General features: G+C 47.2%; 1 protein-coding gene across 1 annotated transcript in view; it reads left to right on the plus strand.

The window, feature by feature from the left end:
• The first annotated feature begins 1,250 nt into the window (after positions 1-1,250).
• Positions 1,251-24,351, plus strand: part of HIVEP3 (HIVEP zinc finger 3) — a 272,631-nt gene continuing 249,530 nt past the window's right edge. The window contains exons 1-2 of the mRNA XM_075047703.1: positions 1,251-1,366; positions 2,513-2,622. The gene's annotated coding sequence lies outside the window, so the exon portion shown is untranslated. The remainder of the gene's footprint in view (positions 1,367-2,512; positions 2,623-24,351) is intronic.

Consider the following 24,351-nt stretch of genomic DNA (forward strand, 5'->3'; position numbering starts at 1 on the left):
ATAAGGAAGCTTTGGAGCTTTTTACTCTTCCATCCAATACATTGCCCATTTAGTATTGAGTTTTTTCACAGTCAGTAGAGAACCGCGGGTTTCATAAGCTGATTTGTACCATAAATGCCACACTCAAATCCTCTTTATTTTTTGTGACAATGCAATTTTTTTATCCTCGTGTAAGCAGCCACGAAATAAAAGTTAGCTTTTGGCTGTCATATTTCCCTTGTTCCTTATGCTCCTGTTGGGCTAGGGAGCCCAGCAGGAAAGCGTGGCTCAGTAGCTTCTTAGGAGAACATTTTTCAGTGTCACTGGATGTGTTCACCTCTCATTTCTAGGTTGGGTGTTTGCAGGGGAGATAGATGACAGTTTTCATCATGATTATTCCATTCTGCTATTCCATTGCTCCATTTCCCAGGAAGATTTTTGGATTTTTCCCCCTGCTTTGAGAAGGAAAATGATCAGATGATGATAAGTCTTCGGCTGTCTTCCTACTTGAGCTGTTGCTCCACACTGGTTAGCTTCAGGCAAGCCCCTATTTCCAAATCCCAGCCTCCCCAGCTATTAAGATGATAAAGAAGCATGCTGATACATCTTGTTTGTTTACACCATCTGGGTGTGGGGGGCAAGCTGTAAACAAATGCACTGACTTTGAAAACGGGCAAAAAACCAGAAAGCATCGATTTGTCAGGCAATATCCCTCTGAGCAGCTACAGTACCTGTAGTGTGACTAGAGCTGCACCCATGGAGCTGGTGCTGGGGTGGGTTAGCGCGGCCCCTCGGCGTGGCCCAGCACGGAGGGAGGCAGCTCTGCGGAGCTGAGCAGATGTGCTGGGTCTCCTTCATCCGGAAAATGCTTCTTGCTGGCAGCGTAACGCAACCGTGCGGGTCAAGGTCAAGTTGCTGGCAGCCTGCATCCCTCCGGAGCTGAGCCAAAGTCGTGCAGGAAAAAAACAAAACAAAACAAAACCCACAAAACCCCCTTTTCTTCCAGTTTTGATGGCCAGCACTGTGCCCCCTGCTCCGGGCTGCGGTTTGCAAACAGCGGGGACCCAGCAGTCCCGGGGGGAACGGGCGGCCACGGGCAGGCACCGATGCCGGGCTGCTCCTGACATTTCCGCCTGCGAGTGCCCAGCCAATTGGCGAGGCTGGAGCAGCGACACATGAAATATGATGATTTTCTGCTGAAGAGGAGGAGGAGGAAGGGGGGGCTGGGGGGGGAGAGGGTGGGAGGACCGCTTGCTCCCGATGGTTTGCATGCCGGGGGCTGCAGAGAGGACTGGCCAGAGAGGAGCGCGGGGTGCAGAGCCGCAGCACCCCGGGTATGGCCCCTCGCTCCCTGCTCCCTGACCAGGAGGATGCGATTGCCACCCAGGTGGGCTGGGCGCCGATGGCACCAGGAGAGGCGCGAGGCTGCCGGGGGACGCTGCCGTGGGGTGCCAGGCCTGGGGACCCACTGCTTTGGGGGGCCCAGCACCCCCCGGTCCCCCGTGGGAGAGCTGGCTCCACGTTGTCCTCCGGGGAGCTGTGCCATGCACGGGGCCGCCGGCGCTTTGCGGTGCTTGTTAGTGGAGGGCTGAGCTTTTTGGGGGCTTTAGTTCGGTTTGCTAAAAACCCAAAATCCCACTCCTGGAAGAATGCTTTATTGCTGTGCCAGGGCTGCTCAGTTCAAACTTTGCAGCCTGATCCTTAGTTTGATGGGAAGCACTTGACAGAGCTCCTCTCTGCATGTCATTAACCCTCTCACACCACCGGCTGGGACAGAAACTGTTAATACCTAAAATTCAGTTGCAACAAATTTAACCCTGATAAGAAGCGACCGTACAACTCCCTGAATCGCATCCAGCAGCTGTTCATTTTTATAATGACTATGCATTTATCCAAGAGCTGGGTGGCAAGTTTTCCGTTTATTATAATTCTCCCAAAGGGGGGGGGAATCCTGTTAAAAAATATATATAATAATACTCACGAAGAAAGCCTGCTAGTGCAAACCACACCTCCCCCTGCTCCAACTGTGCTGCTGCTGCTGCTTTATTAATTTATTTGCGCCGTGAGTGACAGTCCTCCAGAAGTGATAATTGGTGCACTGTATCTTTAAAAGGTTAAAACCCTTTTCAAAAAGGCCTAGACTCATAGTGGGAAAAGACAAGAGAGGCTTTGGCTGGCTTTGGATCCAGAAAACAGCTGCTGATTAGAGTCTGCGTCTTCGGGCTGAATTTATTACATATTTTTCAGCAGCAGGGATTCTAGGAGGAAGCTTCCGTTTGGGTTTCTTGATCGTGGTTTATTTTTATTCAGAGGAATAACAGAGGAAGGATTTGTTCCGGCTGGAGCATGCTCACAACCTACAAGATCTCCCATTATTAAACTGCCTAGTTTGGGCTTTAATATACATGTGGTTTTTTTTTTTTTTTTATTAGCGTTATTATTATTTGGCAGCGTGCATCTCTTTTTTTTTAATAATTTATTTTGAAAGGAAGCTGATCTCGTAATGAGCTTTCTCCTTCCTTACTTGAAACAGGTGCTAATGAAAGAATGCAAATAGCACCGGCTGAGCTGAACATTTCATAAAGAAGGGAACAGCCACCGACCCAAAACGGTCCGGGATCTGCCTGCTGGCACCCAGCAAAGGTAGGCACCGGGGGTTTGGTTGTTTTTTTTTGTTCTCTGCGTGCATATTTGCAAATGGTATATTTTTCTCCCCCCTCCCTTGCTGCGGGTGCACAACCGGACGGCGAGATTCCATTTTGCCTCCCAAAAGGTGTCAGGTTGCCACCGAGACGCTCGCCCGCTGCACACCGAGTGTGCATGTGTGTGTGTATATATATATATATGTATGTGCGTGTGTGTGTATCCCCTGGGTGGCCAGTGCTGGCTGCCGTGCATGGTGCGATGGGCGAGCTCCCCAAGCCCGAGGTAACCTTAGCGGTGTCAATCAGCCCACAGCCAGCCTGTAACCCTGTCCCCGCCACGCTCGCAGCTACTTTGCTGCTTGCTCCTGCTTAATTAGCCCTGGCTGTCGCATGAATTTATCGTCGCTTGACAGCAACTTCATTTTCTCCCAATGTGCACAGATTATTATTTTTTTTTTTTTCCTTGCTGGTGGGAGGCAGGGCTGGGGGGCGGTGGGAGGTGAACGCCGCGTGTGTTAGCGACATGCAAGATCGACACAGGCGTGCAGAGGGGCACGCGCCTCCGCCGGGCACCCTGGCCACTGCGTCGGTGGAAAAATGGACATGTTGCTCTGTGGGGAGCCTTGTCCTCCTGGGGCGATGCCGGGTGCCAGTGCCGAGGCCCTGCTCTGCTTCCCATCCTGCATTTATACTCGCTGCGGAGTGGAAGCAGCTGTTACCTGATGCTACAGCATGTATAAACATATTAAAAAAAAATTATTCCTACCTTCATTTTAACAGCTAGATCCCTGCCTATGGCTGAATCCCTTTCTGCCTGTACAAAGCCTGGGCACTGTTTTTTTCTTTTTCACCCTGCCTAATTTTATTTGCGCGCGCTTGGGGCTAGCATTCGGGCAGCGCTGGGATATTACCCTCAGAGGTTTGTCCTTTGCTGGGGAGCTTGAGTTTTGCCCCGTGCTGGTGGGCTGCTGTGGCAGAGGCAGGTGAAGGCATCTGCAGCTGCTGTACGGCAGCCCCATGCAGTACCTGGCCATGGCTCTCACTTGGGCTCTGGGTTTTCTGCCGTGTTCCCACAGCTGCGAGCCTGGGCTTGCAGCAGGGACTGCAGTGGCCTCTCCAAGGGCCAAATCCAGCCCTCGCTGGGATCATCCAGCTCCTTCAGCCATATGAACCTCTGAGGGCAGAAATTAGCCCTTTGTCTGGAAGTTTACATTTATATTTTGGTGTGTTTAAGTGTGTTTGAGCAATATATTTCTTTTCTCTGTGTGCATGCAAGATTAATTGTAGCTTTTTGCCTGACTGTCAAGGAAAGGATCTGCAAAAAGTTTAGCCCAATTAATTGTGCGAGCTGAGGGTGGGCAGCACATGAAATAAAATACTTATTTTATATAAACAACCCCTTGAGGCTTCCTAGAAAGAGAACTTGTGAATATCTAACCTGACAGATAAAAAGTAATCAAAACTGAATATGCACTCTTGTCTGTCCCCCCCTTCCAAAAGCAAATAATTTTTAATTAGGAGCTTGATACGGGGTATATACAGGAGAATATGATTAAAATATGCTTTGGAGCCAGCAGTAGGGGAATACTCCTCTAAGCCTGGTTTTAGCCGGGCGCGGGACTGCGAGCACCTTGCGTCCCCTGTCCTCCTGCTCTGCCAGAAATGGCAAATCCAAATGCTGTCAGGTGCTGGCAACCCCCAGCCTCGTGCTTTGGGATGCGAAGAAAACGGATGTTTCCCCAAACCTCACACTCCCTCGTGCCGAGCCAGTGATGCTCGGCTCGCGCTGGGGCTGTGTGGTCCTGCGGGGATGGGACTTTCTGGTTTTCACGCCGTGCCAATGAAGGAGCATGCTCAACGCTACTTTTTTTTTTTTTTAATTGTCTTCTTCTTTTGGAGATTGCAAATCCTCCCAGCTGCAACAAAACATGGGGGGTTGGTCTTTATTTCTCTCTCCTTTCTGCCAGCCTGCTTGCTTGGCGGGATTTCTGCAAAGCAGTGCCATGTGGGAGCTTGCTGCTCGTCTCCAGTCCCGAGCTCTCGCTCCTCTCAGGCTGGTAGGAAACGTTTTGGATGAGAAACCTCCTGAGAAAGCCCAAGCGGGTGGTAACTAAGGAGGGGGAGGATGGGAAGGTGAGGTTTTTCCTATCAGATCATCTCCTGTACAGGGAATAGGCTTCTGCTCCGCTGCCTCTGGGGCCACAAAACCCTTTGTGCATTGCCCAGCCCAAACCCTCCTCGCGGCAGTTTGAGCAGGACACAGCAGATTTTGCCTCGTGCTGTACCAGAGCCAGCGTGCTTCTCTGCAGGGATGGTGGCATCTGAGTCCTGCCAGGACTTGCTCTTTTATGAGGTCTCTGTAATACCTTGGGACTGGTGGGAGTTGGTGACCCTGCATCACTCTGACTTTTAACCTTTCACCACCTCCTGAGAAAGGGAAATGAAACTGTTTTTCTCCAAGGCACCAGAGCCCAGGTCATCTGATGGTATCGTGCTTGCAAAGGGTGCTGTTCATTATTTTGCTTGAAACAGTTGTAAATCTCCTATAAACATACATAACATGCAAGGTTGTGGCTTTCAAATGGCTCTGCAGCATCTTGGCCCATTTCTGGTAAGGATTGTGGCTGGCCTGTTCAATCGAGTTGTGTATATGGGGGTATGTGCTGGGAATTGAGAATGCTGTTGATGGGCCAAGAAATTTTTTGGACCCCTGGAGGAGCCCAGGTTCAGAGTGCTTTAAAGGCCTCCTCCTCAGTTGCACTTTAGTTCTGGATTTCCACCTGGCCCTGGGATGGTCCAGCAATTATCAGAAATCTCAGCTATCTGTGTTCAGGACGTGGAGCTGGTGAGGAAGGGATCAGTGCCAGGAGAGCAGTAACATAATATTGACCTAAACCTATCATTTTTAATTGGACCAGCTGGAAGTGAGTCTTTCTGCTTTGTGCTGGTAGGAGCAAAAACCACTCTAGATTTCTTTGGGGCTCAAAAATATCTGCTTTCTCCATGTAAAGTTAAATATCTGAAGCTGGCTCAGTTAAGGCAGATGTGTAACATGGGTTAGTAAGGATGCATCAAAGAATAGTACATCCCAGCATGCTGATTTATTTGACTGTTTAAGGGTGTACATTGTTATCTGAAGAGGATCTTAAAAAATACCTAAGAGGGCTGGTTGTTGCTTACCCATATTTAACCATAATACTGACCTTACTGCAGAAGGGATGTCAGAATTCGTAGGCCACATCTCTTCATTTAGTTCTTTGAAAAGCTCAGAAACTTTTATGCCAAGAATAGAAACATAGCAGCTACGTAAGTCATGGATTTGCTCAACTCTGGTCTCGGTGGTTAACTGAGGTGCGGGGTGGGGGGGAAGCAGCATGGCCTTTTTTGTTCCCGTTTAACCTTTCAGCCTCTTACTTTTTCTTCTGTGTGGGAAATGGGGAGGAGGAAGGGGGAGCCATTTGGCCAAGATCTCAGTGTGAGTCCCAGGCAGATTCAAAATACAAGTAATAAGTTTTGACTCTAAGCTCCAACTGCAGACAGCAGGGCTCGCTTTTTTTTTTAAAATAATTATTTGCTGGGCAGACACCGGTGCTGTAGGGAAATGCATGGGGGAACATATTTTACTGTATAGATAATCCCTGTTGCTAGATGTGTGTAGTTGCACCGATGATCCTTGCTGTGAGAAGCAGGAGCAACCCCAGCTCCTGGGGGCGTGGATGCTGTGGTGGGGTCTGGGCCATTTGGAGGTGAACGCCGCAACCGGCTGCTGTTAACAATGAGTTGAATAATTTAAAGAGGCACGTTGCATGCAGCGTGGCCAGCTTGGGCTCTCAGGGGGCCGCATGTGAAAGCCCTCGTGGCTGAGGGACATGGGATGCTGCTGGCATCCCCTGGGATCAGAGGGAGGGGGAGGCCCAGAAATAGCTCCTGGGATGGTCCCCAGGAGGAGCCCAGCTGCTGCTGGTCCCAGCCTGGGGCTGGTCTGGATGGGTTGTTGTGACCCAGGATGGCCTAATGACCCTGACCCTAATGGTCCTAGCTGATCTGCCTCTCCCTGCAGCTGGGAGAGGAGGATCTCACAGCCCTGCTGCTCCAGGGCTACTTGCAAGCTCCCTACATGGGAATCCCATGGGACTCGAGACCTTCAGATGGGTTGTCTGCCCCTCAAACAGCCCAGGTTTTCAGTGCAATGGAGAGATTGTCTCTTGCTTGCTTCCCCTCCCGTGTGCCATCTTCGAAAGGAGCTTGGTCAATAAAATCCAGTGGAGGAGACAACCGCAGGTGGCTGGACCATCTCCTGTGTCTCTGGAAGAAGGGCCCAGGGCTGCTGCTGACTCACGGCCCTGGTTTGGGGGCTGCCAGCAAAAGAAATGAGTAAACCCTGATGTAACAAGTGATCTGCTGAAAATAAGTCACCGTAGAGTTTATCATTCTGTTAAAGCGCGAGTGAGAAAGGCGAGTGCTGCTCATGATGATGTCAGGGATGATCTCAGAGTCCTTCAAAATACACCTCTGCTACAAACAAAACTTCTAACCCCCCTTTTTTAGTTGCCTTTAGAGTTTAAGCATATTTTGTATAACCCGGTGGGTGTTACGGCTAAATGATGTATTTGAAATCAAAAGGTCTAGTATGTTTGAAATAACCAAAGGAAAAATTGATAGAGGTGTGATTGGAGATCATATGGTCTTTTAAATAAATGCTCCTGTGCAAAAGAGCAGACTCCTGGGACCAGCTCAGCTGTGCAAGCATCATCCCATCCCAGTCCTGGTCCCTCTGACCCACATCCATCCTATGTCATCTGTGTTTCAAAGGCATTTCCAATCCTTGCCAGCCAGTACCCCTTTGCCTGTGTGTTTTAGTCCATGAAAAGAAATTTATCATCCCTCATCTCTCTCCTTAAGGCCTTCACCTCATTCTGTGTTGGTTGTCAAAGTCATTGCAATCTAGTATATTGCAGGCATGTTCCCATTCACCCTGTTTTTCGTTGCTTTACCTCATATTTTTATTTATTTTTTTTTTCATCCTGGCATCATAGTGAATTTTATGGGAGAGTGAAAATTGCTGAGCCAAACAGGTTGTTTTGTTTTTAATGGCTGTTCAAAAGCAGTTTGGCCAGGTTTCTTCTGAAAACTCTTCGCTGCAGTGAATCTGTTGCTAGAAATGAATTCTCCAGATGACCCTGTGCAGCAGGGACGTCTCTAGCAAGCGCAGGCAACGTCTACCTTACTGATAGTTGTATTTGATTATAAATTTGATTAATTCATTGGACAGTAATTTTATGCAGTGGAAAAAAAATCTTCTACCTGGCAAGTGAAGGACGTACTGTGCACCCATGGCAGATTGAAAGAAAATATTTAGAGTGGCTCCAAACAAGATGTGTTGCCATGCCAAGAGAAAGCAGTGAGTAAGGTGGCTGTGTGGGTCAGACCACCCACTACAGGGGGTGAAAACTGATCTTGGGCCACCTTCAACAGCGATGAGAACGTGTGCTAGTGTGTGTGTGGCTCATGGGCTGCAAGGTGCATGGGGGCAGTCAGCAGAGCATGAACCACAGACTTAAAATAAATAAATAAGGTAACGAATGGAAGATATTGCTGTTAGAACCAAGTGAGTTGTTTTTTTGGAGTGCTGACTATATACCTGGTTTGGTTTATAGTGAGAGTGAAAGATGTGCTTCTCAGTTGGGGCAGAAATTGTATTATTTTACTCCTCAGCTACATTGTGGATTAAGCATCGATGGGATTTAGTTTCCCCTTGTGAAGCCATGGGGACCTGGAAGCAAAAGTGCTGTTGAATGTTGTGCTCCTAAACTGCATAGCATATGAAATTATTTGTCTTCCTCCATCTGTGAAATGAGGCACCTGTACGTGCTCTCCCAGTGCAGGGGGATGGTTGGGTTGATGCTACCGAAGGTCTCTTGTATTTCCCTACGCTACAGGGAGTTTAAGAGAAGAAAGACTCCTTGTTTCTGTTTTTACAGAGATGTATCACCCTGTAGGGCAAAAAAATTGTTCCTTGACTTCAGTTTCTTATTGGCACCTCAGGAAATGCCAGTGCTACAGGTATTTCTGTGGCATGGGCGTAGCTGGCGTGCTGTTGAGCAGGAAGGTGCTCTTGCTGTTTGTATAGGGTCCAGCTTCGTGGAACCCTGGTCTTGGTGGAGATTTCAGGGTGTTCCGTCATACAGAGTAGATGATAAAATCAGAAAGGAGATTCCCTTCGGTGAATTGTGCAAAGACAGTGAACTTGGGCAGTCCAGCGTGGGCAGTGTGCTTGGTTGACCATGGGCCATGAAGCAGAAGGCTGGGCTATGCTCATGGGGATGCTGCGGGGAAGAGCTCCATGCTTGTTTCACCCCTTACTATATTTCCATGCTCCAATTTCAACACCCCTTCGTCAACCGGCAGGGATCGATAATATAAATAACAAGGCATTGCAGGAATGTAAATAACACCAGAACTCAAAAGTGTTCTGGAAAACTTGCACGGGGAAAACCAGGAAGATAAACAAATGCCCAGAATAGCTAATTTAGCTGGAATTTGGCTTATCGATGAATGCAGGAATGCGACAAGGTATGATAAAGCTATACAACAGCTCTGTGATTTGTATGCCTGCAGCTGGCAGGACCTGTATTCCTTTTGCCGTTCAAATTTTGGAGTGCAATGGGGGCATGTTCTCTCCTGGGTAAATCAGCTCATCGGTTCTGGCGTTGCCTTGCATTTCCCAGTGCTGTCTCCTGGTGTGATGTTATTGCTTATGAAGATTTTGCAAATCATATGATAATCCTCAGATAGGGAGGACTCTAAGGAAGCTGAAATTAGTCTGTATCCGTAGTTATTCTGCACTTTGTTTTGGGATGCTGTGTACACTTTTGAGGCATGAACCTGTCCCTGAGCACTCTGTTGTTCCTTACAGTGGAAAAGGTTGGGTAAATTGAAAATCAAGAGGCTAATTTTCTCAGCTAACTGTACATAACAGGTTTCTGTTGCTTCTGTTGCTATTTCTGTCAGTGTTTGTGTATTTTTTTTCTCAGTCATTTGGATTTTGCTCAGTGTTTGCCATTGCAAAAGCTGCTCAGGGACTGATGCTGTCTGAAGAAGCATAGTCCCAAGTCAAAAATGCATATTAGGATAAAAATCTTCATTATGGAAAAAACCCCCTTATTTGGTTCTCCATGACTGAATAACCATAAAAAGAACTTGGTACTCAAGAGCAAACTGCAAAGGTGGAGGGGGGACTGCAAAGGTGGAGGGGGGACTGCAAAGGTGGAGGGGGGAGAAGACTCCTACATTAACATCACATAAAGGTTGCAAAGTTAAGCAATCAAAAGATGGAATAAGAAAGTGTTAGGTTGAATATGTAATTGTAACTTCCCTTTGTCTGTCTGAGGTTTATCAGGGAGAATGCAATCTTGTGTTATTTACAACTTTCAATAAATAGATATTTAAGATAAGCTCGATCATGTAATTAAAGACTTTTGACACATGGCCAGATGCTCTGCCTTTATGTTTGTGTAAATGAGAGCAGAGTGTGGCTGTGTACCACAGTGCCTGTGCTCAAGTGGCTTTAAAAAATGGCTCTTTGTCCCAGTCTAACTGCATTTTCTGCATCTAGATGGTATGGAGGGATGGGACCCTCCATAGGGCAGAAAGGGAAACTAAAAATTGCGGTGATCTAACTTGCTAAAGGAGACTAGATGTGTTTTTGCAATGTGTTTATAAAAGGTGTGCCCTCAAGCAGGAGAGTTGCCCTGATTTTCCAGACAGTGTTTCGGGAAGGAAATTAAGCTCCCCAAGGGACGGGTGGTGACTCCATCCTTGCAGCTGAGTGCTGTGCTCCAGGTGTTGGGGCTGAGCTTTGCACTGGGCTCCTCATCTCACAGGCTGGGTGGGACTGAACCTGAGGTCTGGGGCAGAACCCAAAGTCTGGGGCAGACTTTGCCCCTGAAACCTTCCCATGCCCTGCTGGCAGGGTGACACTGCAGAGCTGGGGCTAGTAAAAGGTCTCACTGGGCTAGCAATTGCAGAGCCCAGGGTGCAGTGTTGGAGCAAGACCTGGAGCGTGCATCTCATGGAGAAGGGAGCTTTGGGGATGTTTTAGCCCAGCTGGACCTGCTGAGGAGGAATTAAGAAAATAAAAGCGCTCCTTGCAGCTAAGACCTGTGCACCTCAGCGAGGTAGGTAGTTAACTTGAAGCTTGGGGCTTGAGTGTCCTCCTTGAAAAAAATTTGCTTGAGTGGGGAGAATTTTGTGCTGCAAAGATGCAGATGAGAGTGGAACCCATCCTGGCCTCCTGGAGGAGCCTTCTTGGCCCTTGTGTGTTCCAGCACACACTGCAATACAGAATTATTGTTCGAGGCAAGTATCTGTGTGGCTAATGGGGTCTTGTTATTGAGCTTTTCCAGCACCACACGGGCACCTTGGATTTCACATCCCCAGAGACATCTGTGGGCTTGCAAATAGGTGTAATCCTAGGAAGAGCATGACAAGGGATACTGTATTTTGGTGATGCTGGAAATAAGAGTAGTAGAAAGGAGGAGATGAAAGCTGGATTTGTAGGGTTTATATATTGTCTGCTTTTTCTTAACAGGCTGAAATTGTTGCATTAAGTTTTTGTGTAATTGCCTATGGTACCTTTTTTCTCCCCCACCCCCCCTTTTTTTTTTTTAAAGAAGACAGAGTTCTTGGTGCTTTAACTATGGCATGCTGCTCCTTTCAAATTTATGCCAATAGAAATCATCTGTAAACTCAGTATTTATAGACGTGGTACTGGCTGACTTTGACTTTAAGTGTTGCTAACAAAATATTTCATTCCTGCATACGTACTTCTGCATTTGCACCATACTAAGATCCATGAAATGGTACAACCAGCTCCCAATAAGCAACCCCACTTGCTTTTTGGGGAATGTTTTTTAGCAGTCTAAACCTTTTTAAAACCTTAAAGCTGCATAAGCAGCTTAAACCAATCTAAAGCCTTAGATCATTTTAAACAGCTTGTGCCAATATAAGGACTTAGATTATCTTAAATACCTTAAACAGATCTAAAGCTTTACTGAAAGAATTTGGCCAGTCTCAGATTTGGTTGATTATTTGATTGATTTCACAGGTACTTTGGTCACCACTGGGTGACTCTGCCCAACCACTCCTGACTGGAAGATGCCCTGATTTTCTCTACCTTGTGATTTTTACACTTTGGATGTTTGACGCTTTGACATGTGAACATGGCAGTAAAATCTGAATCTGTAACCTTAACTCTGCCCTTATGCTTAGGTTATGATCATCTGTAAGTTCTGTACATGGCCCCAGGTTATTTTGGCTAAATATGTATCTAATTTGCAGGAAAAAATGAATTCTATTACACCAGTTGAGGATTTTCAAAGAATCATGAGCGCCCCAACTGCCCTTTGCAGTCTGGATTCTTATAAATTGCTTATATAGCTTTGAAAATCCCATCTTCAGATGTGGTAGCTTAATTAAACCTCTTTAAAAATGTACATAAACAGAGGAATGAGTCCAGACTGTGACTTAGGTTAATTTGGACATTCTTTACTTACTGCCTGCTCCTCACTACCACATCCTCATGGTGTTAATGTAGGGTCTAATTCTTCCTTCATTTTGCAAAGGAAAATCGTAAGTAATTCAGGCTTGAAGAGTTGGGGGCTTTTGGTTTTTTCCTAAATTAAATTAGATGGAGTTTCACTTCCACACCAGTCAGCCCTGAAAGGCTGAGTTACTTGTTTTCCCTTAGAGCAGAGTGGCACCGAAGCTCTTCTGAAAGCTGAAGGAGCAGCAGCCCCAGGAATATTTTCTTTAGCAGATACACTGATAATAACACTAGAACCATAAGAAGACACAGTCAGGGAAATTTTCCACTTGAACTCCATAGCTGAGAAAAGGAGCCGACGCGCTTCCCTCCTGCTGAACTCTCGGATGCGATTTGTACACCCGGGTAGTTTCCGCTCCCCCTTGACCTGAGCTGCAGTCCCTGGGGCAGCGAACCAGCCTTTCGGCAGGTTGGGCTATGACGTTGCTCCAATCCCACTTGTGCCCTTGCTGCTTTGGCCATGCAGGGTGAAATTTTCTGTATTGTGAGCACTGTGGCAAAGGGAGTTTGTATGAAAACAGGTGGGTTTTTGTGGTGGTGCATGCAAAGTAGTGTTAACCTTAAGCTCTCTTCTCTGTTACTGTATATAATGTAGTATTGGAACAGACCTAAATAAATTGGAGATGAAAATGTAACAGTTCATAGGAAAGACTAACTTGGAGCAAAGCTGGTATCTTCACCCGTCGGCCTCATGGGCTCTGCCATGTGCAATATCTGCTTTTCAATCTGTCCTGCATATCAGTAAAACAGATGCACACAGATCTCTGACTTTACAAGGAGACAGGATTTTAGGACTTTCACATATGAAAACTGTTTTAACTTGCAAGAAACTTTAGAAAACTAAGAAAAAGTTTCAGTTTCGTTTTGAGATACGCGGCTGTTTTTTCAGGCTCGGGTGTTAGATTCCTAACGCAGGTTATTCACAGTGCAGCTGCTAATAAGTTCTGGTCTCCTGCCTTTTATTCACTTAATAAATAAATGTATTTATTATTCATAGAAATAGTAGGTGAGTGCTTGCTTGAAGGTGAATTGCTTGCTTTCAGCCTGCCAAGCTCTGAATTCTCTTGTAGATAGTGTCATTCATATTTAGAGCAAGAAGCCTGAATGCTACCTTGGTATCTGTGAGAATATCTAGTGGAAAAATCTGGGATTTTACAAAACACCTATTTTTTTTTTTTTTACAAAGTAAATTAACAAAAAACAACATAAAATACATTGAGAAATTCCTGGGGGTTACACAGTACTGGAGATTTCAGTCCAAGCCTGGATCCTTGAGCAGCTCACCGTTGGTGCAGCTCTCCAGTACATAATTAATAAAGTTCCTTTCCTTTCTTAGAATATCTGGCCCAAGGAGTTCAGGATTAAGTTTGCTAGAAATGTAAACACATCGCAGCTGGGTAAACCGCAGCTGAATCAGGGCAGAGAGCAGAGCAGCCTTTTAAACCTGATTTTCTTTTCTTTCTGACTGACTTCCCCTACCTATAACCTGGTGACTAGGACTGGGTTTGCTTCTGTAGCCATCCTGCAAAGCCATGCATCTTTGCACCTACAATGTTGGTGCCCGTGTCTGCTCGGGTGAGATGTGGCATGCTGGTCACTGTTGGGCTTTCTCCTCTTGCTGCAGAGCTGGGCAGGAGTGAGCACACTGGTTTTGGAGCTAGACTGGTGCATTTGTTCCCTCCTGTGGAAACCCACAAAGTGCCTGCTTCCTTGCTAGTGACAACTTGGTGCAATGACTTTTTTTACTCATCTTAGGTGTTTTTACCTTTTTTTACCCTCGGTATGCTGCAAGCTCCAGAGTGCTCTGAGCTCTGCATGCCTCTGACTGGACACTCAGAGCAAAAATAAAGAAGCTGGTGCAGGTTACCCCTATAGCAGCAGCTTACTCTCAAGGCTACCCATCCTGAAATCTGTGCTATTGACAGAAATATGAAAGAAAATGTTTCCTAAAGCCAATACTAATAGAAAAAACAAGGGAAAGAGCTTTTTTTCTTCCCCCTGACATGTTTCCAGTCCCCTCTCACAGTTACTAGGTCTGGCACACATGCTGCTACCCCAGTTGCGGAGCCCCACTGTGCAACGTGTAACAGAAACCTGAGGATGCAAATGGACAGAGCCTGGGCAGAGGGGTCTGCAGGACACCCTGGGCTTGCACCTTTCTTGTCAGTGCATCCTAGAGATAAAACAGAAATAAGCTGTTTGTTCCACTGCTGTTCACAGCTGGAGATGGGAATAGCCACCAAACAGTGCTAAAGCAAGAATTAAATGGATTTAATACAGACAGTGCGGCGCTTGGTGTGTGTCACCCCCGGGCTTCTGGCAGCCCCTGCATCCCCCCTTTGCTTTGCTGGGGGCCGTCGTGCTGCCAGGCAGGACCCTGAACCTGGGAACGAATGCAGATGGACCAGGTATATCACAAGTGTTGTTCAATTCTGTGCCAACCATAATGGGATGTGGAGAATAATTCAGACTCTATGGGGTTGTAGCAAAGAGCCCAGCTGCCTGATGTAGGCAGTCGAGGTGAGAGGTTTCCAGTTTTCCTTTCTCCCCAGTTTGTTCACACATATGCAAACTGTAGTGGTACAAACAAGTCGGTGTTGATGCACCCAGCAACTGCATCTTCCTTGGAAGGGGCCCTGATTTCCGAAAGCATCGCCATCCAGGACAGCGTTTAAGCATGTGCTTGCCTGTAAGCTTGTGTTTAATTGCCATCCTGGATAATGTTGTACTTAATCATGTTCCTAAATGTTTTCCTGATTCAAGGCCAGTGTTGGCGTCCTGCGAGTTGCACTGCCATGTGAGAGCTGCCGATGGTGGATGCGGCATCCCAGCCCCATGTGGCGTGGACAGGCATTAGGCAAGTTATTGTCATTGTGGAAATGAGTAGTGTGTAGGGAAGGAGGCTTGAAGCTCCCCAGTAAAGAAAAGATCTGTGTTACTTAATGGGTTGAATTGGTGAATACAGTATGCTGAGGAGGGTGATAAAATATACGGTGTCTGTAGCAGCAAAGGATTTGTAACGTTGGTAGATTTGGGTAAGGATTAATGAGCCTTTTCAGCTCTCAGCGACTTGCTGAAACTCCTTAGCCTCGTTCATTTGGGGACTTAGCAGCTCAGGGTTTCTTTCAGACTTCTTAGAAAGCTGAGAATTGTTATCTGTGTATGCCCAGAGCGTATGTGTGGAGAAGTGTGTGTGTGTGTTTTCAAAAGAAACGTGTGAGATGTGGAGCTGAGGGCTTGTACCTGCCTGGGCACCGATTGCAAAAATCGGTGCAGAGCAGTAAATGTGAAGGCAGAATATTTCCACTGTCAGCTTAAACTCCTTTTTCTCGATATTAAAACCTGCAGAGTTGTGTGGTCTGTAGCAGGAGCAACAGCAGGGTGTCCCAGAGAGCTGCTGGGCAGCCTGGGCTGAAAACACCTGTGTGTCTGTACCCCAGGCACCCTGGCAGGATATGTCCCCCCTCTCCTTCCTTCTCTTGCTGACAGCTTTGCTGAAGGCTGTTTGCAGCCCAAATGCAACTTTATGCCAAAACTGCTGATGCTGCAACAGAGCTGTGCATAATACTCTCAAAAAAATTCCTTCTGCATGGGGTGGTGCCATGATGTGCCTCCAGGTCCTAGTATGAGTCACAGCATCACACTGTTTCTCTGGGATGCCTGTTGTTGACCCCATAATTTTTTTTTTTTTTTGAAGCTAAACAAAACTCAATGCTTCATCAGGGCTGCAAAGCTTGTGAGATGTGGGCCAGGTGGCAACCCTGGCACCCTCTCCAGAAGAGGTGAGCGCTGAAAAGGTAAGCTGTGCCACCATGATGCACAAAGACCGCATGTGTCAAAGCTTTGTTGCCTTGTCCTCCTCTCTGTACGGAGGAGAATGGTGCATTTTATGGCTGGCCAGGTTTTATGAGGCCAGATATGTTTGGTCAGTGTACCAGAAGAGTTGTCAAAAACCTTGTGTCAAAAGTGGGGACTAGCCTTGCTGGCATTTGGATGTGGGGAATTAGAGCTAATTAATTCCCAACATTACTGGGCCAGAGATGAGCACAAGAACGAGTGGGCACAAATTAATGGAAGGTTTGGGCATGTCAGGAATTTAGGTGGAGTTTTTTTATGCAGGGAGGTTAGTGTGTGAACCAAATTGCAGTGGGAACAATTAATATAAATTATTTTTAAAAGTGCTTGGACGTAAGGACAAACTTGAAGATTACAGCTGATAACTTCAAAGAGGAAAATCACTCCATTTGCATTTGATGTCAGGGGAAAGAGCATTCCTTACTCTGGAAAGGAGTGGACTTGGTTAGTACATGAATATTTGAAGTCTTAAGGAAAACTGGCCGCATCTCCTCTTTATGCTGTGTCATAAAACGGGGACAAAGAGGTCACTTAGTCACTAATGGGCAGCACATTTAGAGTGGGTGAAAAGAAATAGCTCGGGCGTGCAGGATGCAGTGCAGGAGGAGAAAAGGTGAGATGGGAGATGTACTGCCAGCGTTGGAGGAGGGTGCTCCCACTGGTAGTAGGTCAACTCTGGTCCCAGGCACTTTCCTGCAATGCGGTTTGTGCAAAATAGAGATTCACCTGTTCATCAGTGAGGTTAAATGACTTGCTGTGAACATCAGGGAGGAATTTCCTCCTCGTGGAGGGTGTATAGGAGTGAATGGTGGTTGGATATGGCCCTGCTCCACCTTCCTCGGGGATTTGTCACTGCCTCCAGGAGAAGCAGAGCCAGTGGGTCAGTGCCTTATCACCTCCGTTAGCCTGAATCCTCCATTTCTGTTTTCCCAGTGATGACAGGGGGTGTTAGTTGGGGGCATATGAGTGTGGCTTGTTTACCTTCTTCCAATTTCTGCTGCATTCTGGGTTCTTGTCTGGGTTGAAAGCATTCACATGAGCCTCAGTTCCGTTGAGGTGAGGTGAGGTTATGCGCAACCCCAAACCAAGAAACTTCATGTTAAAACCTATGCTTTCATGCTAGGCAGTGTGGCGTCTCAGTGATGATGTTGGTTGTACAGTGGGTGCCTCTTAGGGTTGGGGCCATCCCACGGATGCTGTCCTTTGCCTGCAGGATGCTCCTGCTGCTCTTCAGCTGGGCTGGACTGCAGCACCTCACAGAAGGCTCCAAGCCCACCCAGCTCCTCTCGCTCAGTTTCATTTGCTGTCAGCACAGTCCATCCATTGCCACCCTTGCAGTGAGTCATACAGCCATTTGGGAGCTCAACATGCAGGAGCTGACTTTGATCTGCAGGCTCTGAGCCAGGAAGGATTTAGGTGAACCGTGAGTTTTGGCCAAGGGAGGAATACATGGCCCACGCATACTGCAAAAGCCAGACCAGCAACCCTGCTGAGGGATGCATTTGGCAGCACAGGGGCCGAAAAAGGTCCTGGGAACTGGTTAGTGCAGGCAGGGACACAGGCAAGTAGCGGCGGTCTGTGTTAGCATCAGGAAGAGGATTAGGCAGGCAGGGAGGGCAGCTACACACCCGTGAGCCCATTGCATGAAGCTGCAATGATGAAATCCTCTAATTGAGAGATTTGGGAGGCTTGAGTTGCTCTTTCACCTTGCATACCTTATATCGTCTTTGTAGTTCTGGTCTTTGATTTCTTCAACCCATCTCTCTTGAGTGGCACTGCCAAAGCTTGCTGTCCTGTTTGCTGGTGGTGGGATTTGAGGATGCAACGGGAAGCAGAGCTCCGTAGGCATGGAGAAGTGGTGCAGTCTCTCACAAGCACCTAGCCGTTGTGGTTTATGTCTGAGCGGCAGTGCGAGGCAAAATTTGTCATGACATTGAAAAGCGCCGCTGGTGCTAAGGAAGTGTATTGGTACTGTCAACATGACGGGGGAAGTCCTGAGGGGGTTACCTGCCGCTCAGCTGCAAGTTAGAAAAAACTTCTGTGCTTTAGTGAGTCCAAAAAATCTCAAAAAGAATGAAAAAACAGGGGACAAAGGGAATAGATACATTATTTGCTGGTAAAATAACACGTCAGGTTTTTGTCCTATCTGTTTTACAAGGCAGGTCACCTCGCAGAGTCCCCTTTTGCTTCTCCCAGCCCCGAAGGACACATGGTGCTGGGGTCACTGGAGAACTGAGATGGTTTTTTTGTGTCCTTTTCCCTGCTTATACATGAAACCCCTCAGAAACCCCCCATGTTCTTATGGGAACAGGGTGAGAGGGATTACGTCCATCTTACATCTGGAGAACTGGGGTGTCAAGAGGTGAAACGCTGGTGCTGCAGGGGGGCTGCGGAGCTGGGGACTGCACTTGCACCCCAGATTTGCAACCAGGTTTTTTAACCCAAATATACCTTTGACCTTTCTATGGAGGCAGGGCACAAGCTGTCCCTTTATTTTTGCCGTTAGTCTCTATAATGGGAATTTAATACTCTCTGGGCTCTCTGCCGTTCGGCAACAGAAAACTATGTAGTAGGAATAACTCCCTGCACATGAAATAAAATGATATTCTATCTTTTTTGATACAGTGGAAATGGCCTGTCTTCCCCAAGCTTCTGTCTTTGCATGCTTTCCTTAGGGAGGTACCTACAATCTTTTAATTATTGACTGTGTAATGCAGGGCAGAGTGACATTATTTGTCAGTAATACAATACCGGAGGAGCTGCCCTCCTTTCTCTCTAATTTTCCAATAAGCAAATTGAACCCCATGCAGTGCCGTGTTCAACCAGCCCTTTCCTTTACAGTCTGCCATACCCCTGCGCGGTGCTTGCATCCCTCCCATAGTGCGAGCAATTAAGCGACATTTAGCAAACGAAGCTCTCGCCTCCGCTGGGTGACTTTGCTATGAGACAGCCTCCCTCGTAAGGAGAATTTACGTTGATGAAGCTCGGCTGTATCATTTCTGCTGTAAGGCTGCACGGGTGGTTGTTGTGGATGTTGTCCATGTCCCTGTGCTTTGTGAAAACAAATCAGAGGAGTCCCTGAGCATGCAGCTGAGTTGCCTGTTCATTTGCGTGTGAACTGAGCCTTGGAGATGATACGTCTGCTCATCCTGTTAATCAGGAGGAGACACCTTGCAGTTAGTCCCTGGCAGGAGGCTGGAGCACATGTGGGTGCTGCGCTGATAGAGCCGAGGTGTGAGAGGACACCTCACTCCTGGTGCTGGTGGTGGGGAGCTTCAGGGGATGGTTTGCAGGCAGCGGGTTGGGTATGTTCGGTGGGGTTTAGTGTCTCTGCATGCTGGCCATGGCACCCTGGCAGCAGCAGGAGACTTTCAGGTGTGTTTCCTAAACCCTTGCATGCCAGTGGTTTTGCCCATCTTTGTGGCACACGTGTAAGAGAGTCAGAGTGAAAGCACAATATTTATTTTTAAGTTTTCAGAGTTAGAAGAGAGTTATGCTAGTCTGAATTATGCACAGACATTATTGTTTTCTTAGGGTTTACAGGGCAGTGCTGCCTGGAGGCCAGATCAGACCCATGGCTTTGCAGCCCATCCAGGCGTGTGGTCACAGATAGCTCCTCACTCCTGTGAAACAAAACCTAAACCATGACCCATAACGGGTAGAAAAGAAAAACAAACAGGAAAGGGTTGCAAGGTAGCAAAGAGTAGGACACTTAAGGAAAAGATGACTGTGCAGAAGGATGGAGCAGGTGGAGGACTATTGTCCTCTGTAGAACAAAAAAGTGAGAACAGCAATAAGACCCATGGGTTATCTCAGAAAATTTTCTAGAGAATAGAAAAAGTCAGAAAGAGTTCCATTTCCTGAAAACTGTATCTTCTGAGTAAAAGATTTTGCCCATTTTGCCCTTTGTGTTAGTGTGCCAATAAATATGCTTTTAACTTGGATTTTTATTGAAATACCAACATTCCATAGAAAACTTGTCTTTTCTGGGCAACTTTCTTCTAAGCCCACAAGCAGCTAATGCTTGCTTTTTCATCTATTGTAGCACATCATCCTATATAACACTAAATACTGTTGCTTATTCTTGCAAATGCTGTAGTTGTTCCTAGTATCTTACTAAGCTGTTGGCTTTTACTTTTATGACACTGATCGCGAGTGGAGTAATAGCACTTTTTTTTAAAAAAAAAAAAAAGCAAGCCTTTTCTTTTAAATACCTACTGCTGTCTTCGAGTGTTACTCTCCATCATATCACACTTTTTCTCATTTACCTTTGCAAAATGAGGTAATAACCTGCCAGAGCAGAATGGTATCTATATTTTTATACAAAGTACAAAAAACCCCCATTTTTTTTCACAAAGTATAAGGTTGGAAGAAAGGAGAGCTAAAATTTTGTACTTCTTTCTGTGACATCCAGAAAGTTCACTGTATTTTTGTGCTGGAGGTACTAGTTGTTCAGAGGAAATAACCGCAATAAGCTTGTTGCAAGGGCAAGTCAAATTGACGTGGTGTGCTGAAGAAGTCATTGTGGCTTAAAGAAGCTGCATGCAAACCAGGTAGGGTTATATATGTATTTTAAATACAATTACTTGCTCTGTCCTCCAAATTACCCCGAGTGTGCGCTCCTGAGCGAGGCCTCACCAAAAGCTTGTTGCTGAAGGGTGCTTCTGGAAGAAGTGCACACTTCCTGCAAGGTACAGCATGTACGGTAGAAATTACAAGTTTTACATGCATGCAAATGGGGAGCAGCGGTTAAGCCTACAGACTGCGACTGCTACCTTCTCCTGCCGGTGGGCATGAATCTCCTTCCTGGCAAAGCAGGTCTTGAGCATCTGCAGGACTAATAAGCTAGAAAACAGGCCCCGGGGAAAACCCCTCTTCCTCCCTCTTTTTCTTTTTTTCTTTTTATTTTTCAGTGCACTGAGCAGAGATTTGCAAGACAAAAGCGTTTGCTTTGCATTGTGCATTTTGTTTTGTGTCTCTGGGTTACATGGAAACACACCTGCCATTTTACTGCTTCCTGCAGCAGATGCAAATAGAGCATCCTCTCAGGAAAATGTTACATCCCTTAAAATAAACTCTGCTGCTCAGTGGTGCGTATTGTCTCTGGTTTCATGCTGGAATGTGTCTGCAAAAACAGAAAGCCACAGGATAAAAATACAGTAGCCCACTAGTAATAAAGAGGGGTTTCTATGAAAGGTGCATGCAGACTGCTGCTGTTACTAGGTTCCAGCGCAGGGGTGTTGGGGGGAGAGGGGGAGAATTCGGGGTTTTTTGTTTTTCTCTCCCTCCTTCCTACTTTCCCTCCCTGTTTTGCTTTGCAGAGCCCCTTGCCTGGCTCTGTGCCCGTGAACCACACCGTTGACTGTGACGGGCAGCAGTGCTGCCTTTGGCTTTCTCTTGGCCCTGGCTCTATTGCGCAGCAGCAGCAGCAGCGAGTGCTGGCTGCTCCCTGCCTCTGCGGGGCTGCCCAGGATGGGGCTGCCTTGCTGCTGGTGTCTCCTTTTTTCTTTCTTCCTCCTCCTTTGCCATTAAGCCTAAAAGCCCTAATAGGAGAGTTAAGGATAGCTTGAATGGGTGAGAAATTTTCTTGCTTTTGGTTTCCTCACCACAGAGCCAGACCCATGTCTGGTACATGGAGATGTTGAAACCTGCCTGATGCGGGAGTTTCACTCTCAGTTCATCAGGTGACTGACTGCAGAAATGAATAAGGTTTCTTGCAAGGGTAGAAAAACTGAGAGGAGGAAAAGTGGCTCCTTTATGCAACTGCTGCACTGATGCAGCTGTGCCATGCACAGCAGGGCGCTGGGCAGGTGCGGAGTTCGGAGGGTGCAGTTCTGCACATCTTCTCTACAGAGGTCTGCGAGCATCAGCTGCCGACTCAGCTATGCAGTAGCACAGCAGGGCTTGCTTTTGGGTTTTTTGTGGTGGTGGCTATGTGTAGATTTGCCGTCATTTGTGGTGGGCACTCCAGTTTGCAGGATGTGGACGTGGGGAGACATGCGTAGATGCTCAGGGTTTATCACCTGAAAAATAAGTGGCTGAGTCACTGAAGAAGCTTTGCTGTCTTTAAAAATCACAGCTAGGATTTGCTGCCAGCATTGTTTCAAGACAGAAAGTTGATAAAGCTGAAATTACCTGCCTGGAGGTCACAGTGGTTGTTTGGAGGTATTGGCTAGACTTGGTTTCGGTTCTAGTCGAAGTAACTTTCGGTCATCAAGTGATGAAATGGTTGGTATGGGGAAAGATGGATTGGTATGGGGCTACAGGTGGATTTGCTAGGAACAGAGAATTCTCTTCAAGGTGATGTCAAATGGCAGGGTTGGAAATGAGAGGAAAAATATGGCCAGGGAGAGAGAGGACAAGGACCCCCAGGGCCCTGGGGTGTCTGTGGGACACAGCACATGGGGCGAGCTTACAGGGGACTCTGCAGGCAGGACAGCTGAGGAGAGCACTGAAAAGGAGGCGTTAAGGGTATCTTGGTAGAGAAGGGACTGAGTAGCACAACGATAATTGATGGAAATTACTGCTGAAGGAGGCTTGAAGTTTTCAAGCAGCTGCAGACTGCTGAAGGACAATATTCTCCAGGGCCAAGCTCTTTGGAGACACCAGGGAGGAGAGCCGAGACCGGGGTGCTGCAGTGGGATGGGCAGGGTGGCTGGCAGGGCTCCCTGGGGAGAGCTGGGTTGTGCAAAGGAGAGCTCGCAGGTGTGACTGTCACAGCGTCTCTTTTCACAGCACATGTTTTTCTTGGCTCCTGAGCGTAAGAGAGGGGTACCGGGGCATGCCTCCCCATGCTGACAAGAATTCCCCTCAAGGCTTGCTGGGTTCAGGTGTCTTTTCCCTGGAATTGCTGTTGGATCGCTGCAACTTGCTGCCGTTTTCCCCCTTCTGTCCCTTGCTTTCAGTTGGCAGCATCCCATCCCTGCCTGAGCAGCGCCTGTATGATCCATCCTGCAGGGTGGATGTGTTCTGGCTCTGTGGCTCCTTTCACACCCTAATCGGGTGGGGGCAGGGCACAGCACAAATCCTGCTTTCTTATGTTGGGGTAACTCCTAAGAAACTAAACTGCCATAGGCTGACCCTTAGCTTGCACTGGGGTAACTAGGAGCCAGATCTGTTTGCGATCACTGTTTTTAATGTGCTGTGCAATCTGCTGAGAAGTGGGGGGCTTGTCCCTGAGTGATTGCATGTGTCTTTCATTTCAGTGATGAGCATTTATCCCTTCACATGTGGGACCGGCTTCTTTCTGTCTGCAATGTCTGCTGAGACTGCATCTGTCTGGATATCCTTATCGCCCAGCTCTCTGCACATCTGGGGCGGTGAGGCACAGGGCAAGCCCACCCGTGCTCTTCCTTATGGCTGCAGCTGTGAGACAGGACCTTTAGCAGTGCCGCCTTTTCCTTTTAATGCCTGCTGTCCACTAGGAAATTCGATTGGTTAGAGTAAAGGGCATCCCTGATGCAAGGGTTTGGCCCCAAGGCTGTCCTTGAAGCCTGCCCTCCGGGGATACTGCTGTGTGATGGGCTCTCAAGGTCCCTCCTGTTTCCCTTTGAGGAAACTCATGTTCTTGAAGTTCAGTTTGTATCTTGTTTCCTGAAAGATCTCAGAAAAGGGAAGTAGCTATATTTTAAATATTCTCTGTCCATTTGCTTTACATTTTCTTGGCCAGAGAGCTATGAAATTGGTCCTGTAGGTGTTAAAGTAGAGCACCTCATAAGCGGCTTTCACCTTGACTCCTACTCTCTCTTTATCCCAACAGTGATTAATTCTGATCCTTTTGGTTTCTTGGTAGAGATTAGCAGACACCAGGAAAGCCCACTTCACCCTCCCTTCAACACCTGCATTTCAGGATCATGCAAGATGGATGGGCAGTGCTTAGTCCTGGTGCTTGGTGCACTGCGTGGAGGGGCGACCCAAGCCATGGCTGACACTACAAGTGCAATATTTTGCACTGAGAGTATCACTGTCCCCCTTCCTCATGAAGCTGTCCACATCCGTAACAGCTGTATTTGCTTCCTAATCATATTAACATCTCTTAATCTCCTAAATCTATGCAGTGTCCTAGCAGACCAGCTCGCTGAAGTGGTCACAAGGAGCTCTATGTGCTACTAGGGACTCAATGCTATGCTGAATAATTTGCAAGAGCAAGCAATGCCAAACATTCTGCTCAGAGAAGATCAGAGACTTTTTTTTCTTTTAATCATGTGCTTTCCTTGCCTTATGAAAACATCTCTGTACTGCTCTTGCTAATAGCAGGAATCCTAAGAA

Source organism: Buteo buteo, chromosome 16 (genome assembly GCF_964188355.1).
Source record: "Buteo buteo chromosome 16, bButBut1.hap1.1, whole genome shotgun sequence".
In the NCBI taxonomy this organism is placed as follows: Eukaryota; Metazoa; Chordata; class Aves; order Accipitriformes; family Accipitridae; genus Buteo; species Buteo buteo.